At 45.1% G+C, this 13,350-nt stretch overlaps 1 protein-coding gene across 3 annotated transcripts in view; it reads right to left on the bottom strand.

The window, feature by feature from the left end:
* The window catches only part of RGS6 (regulator of G protein signaling 6), a 1,543,034-nt gene that overhangs the window by 1,460,898 nt on the left and 68,786 nt on the right, over positions 1–13,350 (bottom strand). The window lies entirely within an intron of this gene.

Here is a 13,350-nt window from a genome sequence, read left to right as displayed (position 1 = left end):
CAGAATAATATTTGAGGAATCCTAACAAACAGTGATAGTCAATTGGGCTGTTGCCAGTGTGGTTTTCATGTTTTCTTTGTTTAAGATTGTATACTGCCCCGAACCTACACTCACAACAAGGGGCAACCCTATCTCTGTGTGGTTTTTTCTGGACTCGTAAGAGCCTGTATGGCGCACAACTGTGGGCAATATTGCCTTATTATGTAGATACCATTTTGGTTCGTTAACATAAAGCTTTGCTTGTCATCACACATCTCACTCTCACCTTGCTCTCATGTAAACCCAATAAATAGTATAGGTCTGTGACCAGATAACATATTCCTCACCCATTGGAAGTCTGGATAACCCAAATGTACATCATTTAACAGAATCAGAAATGTTTGAGGGAGAAAAAAACTGAAAGTCATTTGAACGAAAATGACTTTCGGTTTTTACTCCCCCAAACATTTCTGGTAACCCGGACCCCCACATCCCTTTACTTACCTTTTGGTGGCACACTTTTCTGTGTGGCGCCGACTCTTCTATCCCTCTGTGACGCTGGTTCCCTTCACTTACGTGCATTTCTTTTAACTTAGCTGAGGCCACCCCACAACCCCCAAAGCCATTGTAATAAACAATGGTGTAGGGGACACCCCAGCTCCCCTTGTTTGCTACAATGGTATTGAGTGGTAGATGTGGTCGAAATGATCGTCTGTCCGTTATTTTCGCACAGCCAAAATTCAAACAAATCTACCATTCTTATTTTTTCCTGTCAATTATATGGTTTCCGGATAACCCTTGGGCAAGGAGGAGCCAACTGCCTCACAAGGCAATGCGTGGAGGCAACATAAGATGGATCCTCCAGAGCTCACTCAGTCCATTTCTGTGGTTGAGTCAATGGTGCAGGACATGCCAAGAGCGGAGAAAGCATCCCAGGTCATTGTGAGGGAGATCTGCTTCATGAATGTGGAGCCCTATGCTCCCAGGACGAAAGCCCTGTCAACATAAGCACCCAAATCCATGTTTTACATACACAACAATAATATGCAAATCTTCACATTGTCCCACGCATGGTCGAGGTTTCACGCATGGAGCTGGTGGGGAAGACTAGCATAAGCTGGGTGTGCAAACTCCAGCATAAACTTTTATTCGGAGTAGAATAGAACTAGTACGGCAGACCCCAAACTCACAGCTGGAGAACTCTTGAGCTTCTTGCAGTGATGCCGTCAGAGGAGAGAGCCTCAAAGGAAATCTTGATAAGCCACTGGCTGGCTTATCAAGATTTCCTTTAGCTTCAGTGACTGGCCAGGCCTGCGCGAGTCTACGACGGAACTCCTATATGTAAGGACGTAAATATGTATGAGGTAAGGCAAGGAACCCTCTTTTTTTATGTGGAAGCTAGATCTCTGGTCTCGCAAGCCACCATGTTTATACCTTCTGATTTCTGACTAGTTCTTTGCATGTTTGCATCCTGAGGCTGAGCATGCTGGGCCACAGGACGAATCTGATGCATAACCGATTTACAGCATTTGCAGGCAACCCCAAAGAATTGATCCGAAAATCAGGTGTTTCATAATTTCAGTCTCCCTATCAAAACCTGTATTGGATTGATAGGGTGGTGATGGTAGCGATTAAGCTGATCCTTAGGATTTGGAAGACGAGAAAGAAACCTAATGTTGAAGATTGGTTGGTGGAATTACAGATTCTATCAAAGTATGATAAGGTCTCAATGAAGAGTAAAGGCAAAGAAGAAGACTTCTTGAAGTTATGGGGATTGTTTGATGCCCTTTATGGTTGATGTACTAGGGAGACTGTGAGAAATGGGTAATGAGGGTAGTGAGAGTGGATAAGTTTTCTCCCCTTCCTCCCCCCTTTCTCTCTCTCTCCCTCTTTCTTTTCTTTCTCCATCTCTTCTTTCCATTTTTTTTCTGTAATTTCCATTCATGTTGCCTTTTGTGATGTTTTGAGTGTGTTAGTATTTATTTATTGGTAATGCTTAACTATATTATATTTCACTTAGAGTGGTTGTTTCTTTTTGATATATTTAATGTAAAATGTACTGGAATTTTGAATATGTATTGTTGTTATGCATTATCTTGTTAAAATCTATGTGAAGATATTATATTTTGCTACAGATCTGATAAAGAAATCGTTAAAAAAAAAAATCCTGTACCGGAAGAGACACAAACCTTAATTGGTGGGCAACAGTTCCTGAGCGAGGGTGATGCTCAGAGAGAGTTACAGAAGGTGATTTCAGAGAGAAGAGCATGTGTTGGCCAAGCACAGACGGCTGAGTAGTGAGAGTAAAACAGGATCCGGGAGCCAAGGAAAGGAGTTACCCAACTCAAAAGTGCAGGGATCGACATTAAGATTGGATATGCGGAAGCTAAAAGTGGTTCCCGGGCATCCAGTCAGTCAATAACTTTATTTTGGCGTTAAGCCATAAATGTTTTGCACAAAACAAGAAAAACAACCTAATAATTTTAACATCATAACAATCAATTTAAGTAGATGACATGCCAGGGGATAAATGTTAAGCTATAGAGACAGAGTTCAGTGAATAACTGAATAACCAGAAAAGGAATCGTGGCAGCACAAATTAATCACAGCCTATGGGGGTCTCGGTCGAATGGTGTTAACTATGGATCTTTTCCCAAGAGGGATAGCATTGGGTCCCGAAAGCACTGGCTTTCTTGGGACCTTGAACAGGCCCTATATCACTAAATTCACTTGTGATATTTCCCGAATACTGATATCTTGCTAAAAAAAACCTCAATATGCCCCTTGCAGTTAAAGGGTCCCTGAAATCAAGTCAGATAGAATTGAAGGTGATACTCTCCTGATGGCAGGTCCTAGTGCAACGCCTATTTTGTTCTCGATAGCAAAGAAACAACCCCTTGTTACCCAAATCCAGTATATACACTTGTTGACCAGTAGTTCCCTGGATTCGTGGGCATTTGATGCCAGTTACGGACCCTATGCAAGAACAATGACCCCCCTGCTCAAGGTAGTGATTGTCCACTGGCTATTACTTTGGGGCTAACACTAGTGTAAACTGAACTCCTTCCCACATTGCCACATTTGGGGTTAGACCTAGACACCCAATGAGCATGTGAACTACTATTCCTCAAGGGTATTGAAAAAGCTGGTATTGTGTCCTTCCCACGATGGTGGCAATTAAGTATTTCCTTTGTCAGCTGGGATCCATTAACCTGAGGTGCCACGCTAGATGTAACATCAATACTTGAATTTTTCCCATTAGACAAGCCCTTCAGTCCCGTCACATCCTTCGTAGCTTTGGAGACTTCAGTCACTACAATCTCTTTGGGATGAATTTTAGAGTGGGAGAATCCTACTTCCATCAGAAAGTTTCAAGCCCCTTTGTCAGCTTCTCTTGGTTGTGCTGTGGCTCCCCCTTGTTCGGTCCCCTCCCAACAGCGATCACTAATGACAGGACCAATTTCTTGAGCGATAAGAGTTCAGCAAGGACAAGACGGCATTGACAAACTGTAGACACTAGGCCGGTCTCACCGGACCGCTCAGGCCGATAGTTTGCCACTTGTTTGTGGGTGGAGATAAGATGGGCATTCCGCTCTCCGGGCGAACAGGTTTAGTTAATTCCACCAGGGTCCCTTGATCCACCCAACCATGTTTCCCCCGTTGTCAGGGAAAACAATGTCACTGCCTGGCCAAGGCCCTGTGAGGGGACCCTTCAAGTTCTGTTTATGCTGGAATGGACAAATTAACTCTTAAAACATGTCCATTTTAGCTGGCAGAGAGCCACCCTGCCCACTTGATGTAACGTTTTCAACAGCAACCGGTGGGAGGGAGTGCTCTAACCAGCTTTGGTGAGGAGGCAAAACAGCTGGGATGATCATAGACGCATCATCAGGTATTATTACAGGACCCCATAATCTGGGCGGCTGACTGGGCAATCCGGGCGATTTCAACGATAGTCAGAGTCTCGGGGAGATAGCTCAGCGGCAATGTACTCGCCTCGGAAGCAAGACGACACGGAGCAACACAGGTTCGATCCCCAGGTCCGCGCTGAGAAACCTCTGGGTATTAAACGCGCTATAAATAACATATCATATCATTAGTTTATCAGTTCTGCTGGTTTACCCATAACCATGCTTTCGTTAGAGTTACCACATTTGTTGGGTGACTCACCCTTGGGTGGAATATTCTCCCCCCAGGGGTCTGTGCTCACGGGCGCATTGAATGAGCTCAGGAACTGATGTATCTCACTTATGAGTAAGAAAGGCTTCCCCCTGAGTTTTCGGAGGCTTAGGTGAAATGGTTTTGGGAGCGCATGTTATGAGAGGAGGAGCTGTGGGAGGAACTATGACAGGGATTTTCCTTTTCACAGTCAACAGCACTTAGAACAGCCTTAGGCATCTCCAGAAGACAACACATCTCAGCGTTCAGACGGGATAATAACTGGCTCACCATCAAGGATAGAATACACTCAAAATAGTCTCCCTGACCTACAAATGTCTCAACAAATCAGCCCCTCATTACCTTACGGAAATATTCATCAAAAATAACTTCACACAACCTACAAGGACTTCTAATTCCTGCTGCCTAAGAGTCCCTACATTCAAATTGAAAAAAGCAGGTGGTATTAGCTTTCCTGTCATGGCTGCCCAACTCTGGAACTCCCTACCCACTACCCTAAGAGCTGACCAATCCTTCTACAACTTCAGGAAAATTACCAAACTTTGGCTCATCTCCAAAGACCTCCCACATTGTTAGATGTCCACAACTAGGACCTTGCAAAAAGCACCAATGCCATTTCTGTATCTTTGTATATAACCTTTCTGTATATTTTATGTGCCTTATGTTGTCCTGAAACTTTAGCTCATCACATTCCTTGTATGTGATATCATTTTGTAATTCTATGTATTGGAACTAACAAACTGAATATTCCTATAATGCACCCAGATACCAGCGGGTTTGGAGCACTCTATAAATAAATAAACAAACAAACAATTTCCTTTTTGTTATATGTGCCAGAGCCAGGTCTGGGGTTATAGGTATCACAGGCAGATCAACAGATGACATCTCAGGGGTGGATTATCAGCAAATAAGTCAGTCAGGGAGACCCTTTTCAGGATACATGACACGCAGCACAAGTCAAGATCCACTTAAAGTCTGATTTAGCGCAGTTTGATCAAATTCAATTTCAATTTAGATGATAACATTATGACAGCCCCGCCCTACTTTCTTTCGCCTCTGGGTAAATACAGATCAGAGAGCTCGGCTAATAGTGCTTGCCTCGTGCGCAACCTCCAGAAGCTGAACAACCTTGTCAGTAGGGATGAAAGCGATGAAAGGGGTCAGTTCCGGCAAGAAATGGGCCCGTCTTTGAAATGAGCCTGTAGCACCCTGCCACCTGCAAACTCCCTGAGAATGCCAACTCCCACACCCTTTAGCCATGGGCTTCAGACTGCGGGGAGAGGCTGGGAAAGATATGAAGAAGGGGGCGTGGGCTCCAGCAGGACAGCTTGCAAGTCCTCCTGTATCTCCCTGGGTGCTCGGACGCCAACTTCTGCGCCGCTCCCCGCGGGCTTCACCCTGCAGGGAGAGGCTAGGAAAGATTTCAAGAAGGGGTGTGGCCTCTGGCGAGATGGCCCACAAGTCCTCCTGTGTCTCCCTAGGTCATAGGTGCTCAGACACCAACTCCTGCGCCCTTTAGCCATGGGCTTCAGCCTGCGGGGAGGGGCTGGGAAAGATATGAAGAAGGGGGTGTGGGCTCCAGCAGGACAGCCCGCAAGTCCTCCTGTGTCTCCCTGGGTCCTGGGTGCTCAGACGCCAACTTCTGCTCCCTTTCCCCCTGGGCTTCACCCTGCGGGGAGAGGCCGGAAAGATATGAAGAAGGGGGCGTGGCCTGCGGCGGCACGGCCCTAAAGACCTCTTGGGTCTCCATGGGTCCTGGGTACCCAGACTCAACTCCTGCACGCTTTCCACGGTGTATCCAGCATTTGCCAGTGACCAGGACTACCTCTGGAGAACGACGAGCTAGTCCATAGCGTTTGGCAAATCTAACTTGCACATAAGAAGTAACATATTACTTTTTCCATTCTTTTTTACCCCATATGCTTTAAATGTTGTATAGATGTGTCTCAATGTTTATTTATAGATTGCCCCAAACACACAGAGTTAATTTCACAGAGGTGTGTTTGTTTGGCATCGGTTGGCCTGAGGAGCCAAAAGTAGCTCCCGTTAGCTGTTGGTGTCAAGCTAACCAGGCTCTCCAGGGTTAGATGCAGGAGCTAAATAACTCCCAGCTCCCCTCAATTTCGAACCCTGCCAATAATGGCATGGGAAAGGGAGTTGGCTGAATCAGTGGAGCCAAACAAGCCATAACCAGCTTTAAGGGACATGCGAGACTGAGAGGCCTGCTCAGCTGGGCCCAGAGACTAGCAGGTCCCATTCCCTATAATACGTAAGTAGTGACCATTACAGACTTTGGCCAGAGTGGCGAGACCTCAGCCCAACTAGAGAAACTGGCTACCTGAAAGGACTCATTTGGGGGAGAAGGCCTAACCACAAGAAACCCCAAAGGCTTAATGGATTGCATACAGGGATTCCCACCTTAATTGTGAGGCTGTCACCTCATCCTGTAATTTGCAACAAAGACAAGTGATTGCTACCACAAGCAAACCCCTACAACTAGAGGAATCCCGTGCACGGCTTTACCTGGTAGCTGTTGGGAGGCTGTTGCCTTGTCCTACAATCCGCGGTCAAGAGACAGATCAAGAGCAATCCAATGATCTGGACCGAGTCACGATCAAGACAAAGACCACACCCAGGACAAATACCCAACCGTGACAAATATGACATCATCATGAAAGACGTGCGCTGAGGCTCTCAAACTCTGACTGAGAGAGACTTACAGAACATTGTCCGGGCAGACACCCAGGGGGGTTTGAAAGTAGATTAGGGATTGGACTACAAACCTTCGTCCCTTTACTTTAGGTGCTTTCACTGAACTTCTGATAATCTTCATTCCCTCCACAGTTGTGCAAACATGTAACCCCTTTGAATTGCATACCCGTTCAACATTATTATTACTAATATTAGAGTATATATTGGGTGTGGACCTAGCTTCGGGAAGCAACGTAGCACCTTACAATCATAGAGCGGAAGAGCAGAGAAACAAGGAGAGAGCTAACAACAGGGGTGGAAGGGAATTGTCAGCAATGAATCTGCAAGTAACCAGGGGAGGAAACAGTGGGATCAGAACGCCCAGTCTGTGGGATCAGATCACCCAGACTCGGGTATGGTGGGAAGTGGACAGTGTATGGACCTAGGTGTTAGGGATGAGCCATTCCTTGAAGAGCAGGGTCTTGAGCTCCTTCCCTGCACTGTACAAGCAAGTGGTCGAGTCGGATGTTTATGGGGAGGAGGTTCCAGAGTCTTGGGGCACAGACAGAGAAGGCCTTTCTTCTGGTTTTCCATTACTGCACCAGCAGAGGTAAAGTCTGCACATGTTCTTGCTTCATTCAATAGGCCATAATCCAGTGGAACTCTATCACGTACTGAACAAAAGTGATCATACTAATTGCGTGTGCGTGCATGTGTGTGTGTGTGTGTTTGTTCGCTGATCACCTCCGTTCACACCACATAGGACGCCCTTTCAACCCGATCTCAAAATTCATTTGGCCACTTGAACCTTCGACTACTAAACTGTAGGAAAGTATGGATAACATGTGACCGATCCCCTTTGCAGGCTGCAATGCAAAGAGATGTTAAGGTTTCCATTCATTGCCTTTCATGACATCTTAGACCACTTGGCAATCAATACAGCTGGAGCATGGTAAGCAACACTGCATAAGCAACAGATTAGTTGCAAATTCATTGCAGTGTCCTATACAGTGGCTTTATTGGATGGCGAAAATGCCAGTCCACAGGATTCAACTCATGCCCTGGGCAACACAGATACAGTTTCTCCTTTGTGCACCCCTTGCAGACCCCTGATTTAGGGGGTGAGTTATTTCCTAAGTACAGCTAGCCATTGATTCGATACCATACCTTGGACCGGGCTGCCAATCCATCCAAACATAAGATATCTTACAGGGTGGTATTTAGACAGAGAGAGTCACCATCTTAAGGGGTCATGTTGGTCTACTCCTTCATTCAACCAAAGACACCCTGATTAAGGCACTAGCCATGTATAATGAACACACGATTATATCGCTGAAATTACTCAGTCAAATAATACAGATAATCAAAAGGGGTCAACAACAGAAAATCCCCAATTTCCAAAGTGACTTATTAATATGATCTTGAAAGAATTGTATTGAATGAAGCAACTAGGGACATTTTCTAGATAGTCACATCTACAAGTCACACTGTGAAAAAAATTAATTGACAAATCCTGCCACAGAAAGCAATTATTTCCTATGTTAAAGTATTACTAAATATGAAAGTCAATGAGCTGCCAGCTGCTGAAACACATATGGGAATCTTCTTGCCCTTTATGGCTTTTCCTGGTTACCATGGGAGTACCCCAATGGCTCATACCCTATCTCGATCTACAACTCCATAGGGCAGTTCTTTGAGCCGTGACGTACCTCTTCGGAGTCCACTGGCTGCTTATCAAGATTTCCTTTAGCTTCAGTGACTGGCCAGGCCTGCGCGAGTCTACGACGGAACTCCTATATGTAACAACGTAAATATGTATGAGGTAAGGCAAGGAACCCTCTTTTTTATATAAGGGGGCTTGACTCCAGAGGGTAGGGCGGAAGTTTTGAGAAAAGAGTGGAGTCAACAGCTACCCTAGTCATTGATACTCTGGTAGGAATCTTTTTAGAAAAGCAGTGGAGCTAAATTACCACATATCGATTAGCTCTTAACATGAACACAAAAAAGTTAGATTCTTTTTCAAACATAAAAAGTTGTGATTTATTACATTTTCAAGAGTAGATATTTTTTTTAAAACAGCGACATATGCCTTGGCACAGAAAAACATTTTATACACAAAATATGCAATGATCATGCAATTGTCCATTTTTACATACTGCCACAACACTAGCAGTACATGTAATTGCAGTCACCATTGATGTACTAACCCACCTATATGCATAATCATTGCATATTCAGCCCCACTGCTTGTCTAAAAAGATTCCTACCAGAGCGTCAATGACTAGGGTAGCTGTTGACTCCACTCTTTTCTCAAAAGGGCGCAAATGTGTACAGTCGAGAGAAGAGGGGATTTCAGAAAGACCTTGGACGGGGACAAGAGAGTGAAGCGTCCTGAGGAAGACTGAGATGAAATCCCTTAAGTGTCTACAGTTTTGTAGCAGGCGTTGAAACAAGCAATATACAAGGGTTATAACACACCTTACGTGGCATCACCTTTTTAATATTCTTGTAAAAGACTGATCCCCAGCAAATGTTACATGATCAGTGAGGCAAAGAGCCTCCTACATACATATAAAACGGTATTCCTCACTTTTTCCCACTACAACTTTGGCAAATATTTTTTGCTGAATTTCTCTCACTTTTTTTAACTGGAAAACTGTAGATGGTAAGTTTGGGTTTGGACTATAGAAGGTTGGGAAGTGGAAGGGGGAGTCGCAGCGGGGTCTCCCCAGCTTTTTGCAGAAAAAGCGTTAAAATCAGCCAAATAGATTCAGTTGTAGTGGGCAAAATATATTCGAGGAATGTTCATAGATCCCATATAAATGTCCTCAAAGATTCATGCTCTAGAACGTTCTAGAACATTCTGTAGTATAAGGGTTTGCTTGGCTTTCGTACAATTTAGCACACCCCTCAAGGAAGAGCGGCATAGGCGCGAGCAGGCAAAGTGGTCATTCAGCATGCACCAAACTCTGATGCAAAAGGGACAGTTAGAAAAGAAAACTGTGTATGTGGAAAAATTGGTCATTGAGATCGTTTTTGGACAACTGTGACTTTCCCCGCACGTCTGCGTGATTAGAGCTGAGTTTAAAGGCATATTGTGATCCTTTTTAAAATGGATGTGACAGAAATAAATAGGGCTATCCCTCCTGGGAACGCGTTTCTCGCAGGTGGAGTGAACGTGTTCCCTTCCTTTGTGCTAGAAACTGTAATTGCTAATTATTTTAAATGCTGTTAGTCTCTCAAGGGAGTAGACAGCGCTCCAGTTTTCCAGCTCATTCTTGGCTCTACGCTTCTTGCCAGGCTACACGCTATGCCACTACAGCTGTCCTCCACCACTGTACCAGTGTTCACTAGCATACACCGTTTCTCAATATATCAGAAGTATTTTTAATTTTCACCTTCAGAGACTTTAATGACGTCCAAACAGGTGCCAAACCCCCAAAAAGTTCTCAAAGAAAGAGGGATTCGAGAATCCTTATTCTTGGTGATAGCTGTACCCATAGGGCCTGATTCACAGATGCCTTTTATAATGGCGCAATACCATAGGAAAAAGCTGTATGAATCAGGCCCATAATCTTTTAGCACCTGGCACATCGTCACGACCATTACAATGCAGCTATCCACCACAATACATGTGGTCTAGCTGCACACATCGTATACATAACCTACTCACGGCACAGCACCACATTCATTAGAATGCAGCTACCCCATGACATATTCGGCCCAGGTATACACATACTACCTGTCTCACATACTCTGCACACCACCTCCTGCATTAGAATGCAGGTAGCCCCCTCGATACATGTGGTCTAGCTGCACACATTATATACATACCCTTCTCACGGTACAGCACCACATTCATTAAAATGCAGTTACCCCCATGACATATTCAGCCCAGGTATACACATACTACCTGTCTCACATACTCTGCACACCACCTCCAGCATTAGAATGCAGGGAGCCCACACGATAAATGTGGTCTAGCTTCACACATTATATACATACCCTTCTCACGGCGCAGCACCACATTCATTAGAATGCAGCTACCCCATGACATATTCGGCCCAGGTATACACATACTACCTGTCTCACATACTCTGCACACCACCTCCTGCATTAGAATGCAGGTAGCCCACACGATAAATCTGGTCTAGCTTCACACATTATATACATACCCTTCTCACGGTACAGCACCACATTCATTAAAATGCAGTTACCCCCATGACATATTCAGCCCAGGTATACACATACTACCTGTCTCACATACTCTGCACACCACCTCCAGCATTAGAATGCAGGTAGCCCCCTCGATACATGTGGTCTAGCTGCACACATTATATACATACCCTTCTCACGGCACAGCACCACATTCATTAGAATGCAGCTACCCCCATGACATATTCGGCCCAGGTATACACATACTACCTGTCTCACATACTCTGCACACCACCTCCAGCATTAGAATGCAGGTAGCCCACACGATAAATGTGGTCTAGCTTCACACATTATATACATACCCTTCTCACGGTACAGCACCACATTCCTTAAAATGCAGTTACCCCCATGACATATTCAGCCCAGGTATACACATACTACCTGTCTCACATACTCTGCACACCACCTCCAGCATTAGAATGCAGGGAGCCCACACGATAAATGTGGTCTAGCTTCACACATTATATACATACCCTTCTCACGGCGCAGCACCACATTCATTAGAATGCAGCTACCCCATGACATATTCGGCCCAGGTATACACATACTACCTGTCTCACATACTCTGCACACCACCTCCAGCATTAGAATGCAGGTAGCCCACACGATAAATCTGGTCTAGCTTCACACATTATATACATACCCTTCTCACGGTACAGCACCACATTCATTAAAATGCAGTTACCCCCATGACATATTCAGCCCAGGTATACACATACTACCTGTCTCACATACTCTGCACACCACCTCCAGCATTAGAATGCAGGTAGCCCCCTCGATACATGTGGTCTAGCTGCACACATTATATACATACCCTTCTCACGGCACAGCACCACATTCATTAGAATGCAGCTACCCCCATGACATATTCGGCCCAGGTATACACATACTACCTGTCTCACATACTCTGCACACCACCTCCAGCATTAGAATGCAGGTAGCCCACACGATAAATGTGGTCTAGCTTCACACATTATATACATACCCTTCTCACGGTACAGCACCACATTCATTAAAATGCAGTTACCCCCATGACATATTCAGCCCAGGTATACACATATTACCTGTCTCACGTACTCTGCATACCACCTCCTGAATTAGAATGCGGGTAGCCCCCACGATAAATGTCATCTACCTGCACACATTATATACATACCCTTCTCACAGCACAGCACCACATTCATTAGAATGCAGCTACCCCCATGACATATTCAGCCTAGGTGTACACATACTACCTGTCTCACATACTCTGCACACCACCTCCTGAATTAGAATGCAGGTAGCCCCCAGGATAAATGTGGTCTAGCTGCACACATTATATACATACCCTTCTCACGGCACAGCACCACATTCATTAGAATGCAGCTACCCCATGACATATTCAGCATAGGTGTACACATACTACCTGTCTCACATATTCTGCACACCAGCTCCAGCATTAGAATGCAGGTAGCCCCCACGATACATGTGGTCTAGCCGCACACATTATATACATACCCTTCGCACGGCACAGCACCACATTCATTAGAATGCAGCTACCCCCCCATGACATATTCAGCGTAGGTGTACACATACTACCTGTCTCACATATTCTACACACCAGCTCTAGCATTAGAATGCAGGTAGCCCCCACGATACATGTGGTCTAGCTGCACACATTATATACATACCCTTCTCACGGCACAGCACCACATTCATTAGAATGCAGCTACCCCCATGACATATTCGTCCTAGGTGTACACATACTACCTGTCTCACATAATCTGAACACCACCTCCAGCATTAGAATGCAGGTAGCCCCCACGATGAATGTGGTCTAGCTGCACACATTATATACATACCCTTTCCACGGCACAACACCGCATTCATTAGAATGCAGCTACCCCCATGACATATTCGTCCTAGGTGTACACATACTACCTGTCTCACATACTCTGAACACCACCTTCTGCATTAGAATGCAGGTAGCCCCCACAATAAATGTGGTCTAGCTACACACATTATATACATACTCTTCTCATGGCACAGCACCACATTCATTAGAATGCAGCTACCCCCCATGACATATATGGCCCAGGTGTACACATACTACCTGTCTCATATACTCTGCACATCACGTCCTGCATTAGAATCCAGGTAGCCCCCACGATAAATGTGGTCTAGGTGCACACATTATATACATACCCTACTTACGGCACAGCACCACATTCATTAGAAGGCAGCTACCCCCATGACATATTCGGCCTAGGTGTACACATACTACCTGTCTCACATACTCTGCACACC

Source organism: Ambystoma mexicanum, chromosome 14 (genome assembly GCF_040938575.1).
Source record: "Ambystoma mexicanum isolate Mex_15411 chromosome 14, UKY_AmexF1_1, whole genome shotgun sequence".
Lineage (NCBI taxonomy): Eukaryota > Metazoa > Chordata > Amphibia > Caudata > Ambystomatidae > Ambystoma > Ambystoma mexicanum.
Note: the sequence above shows the minus strand (reverse complement) of the source record. Positions and strands in the feature narration are given on the sequence as shown.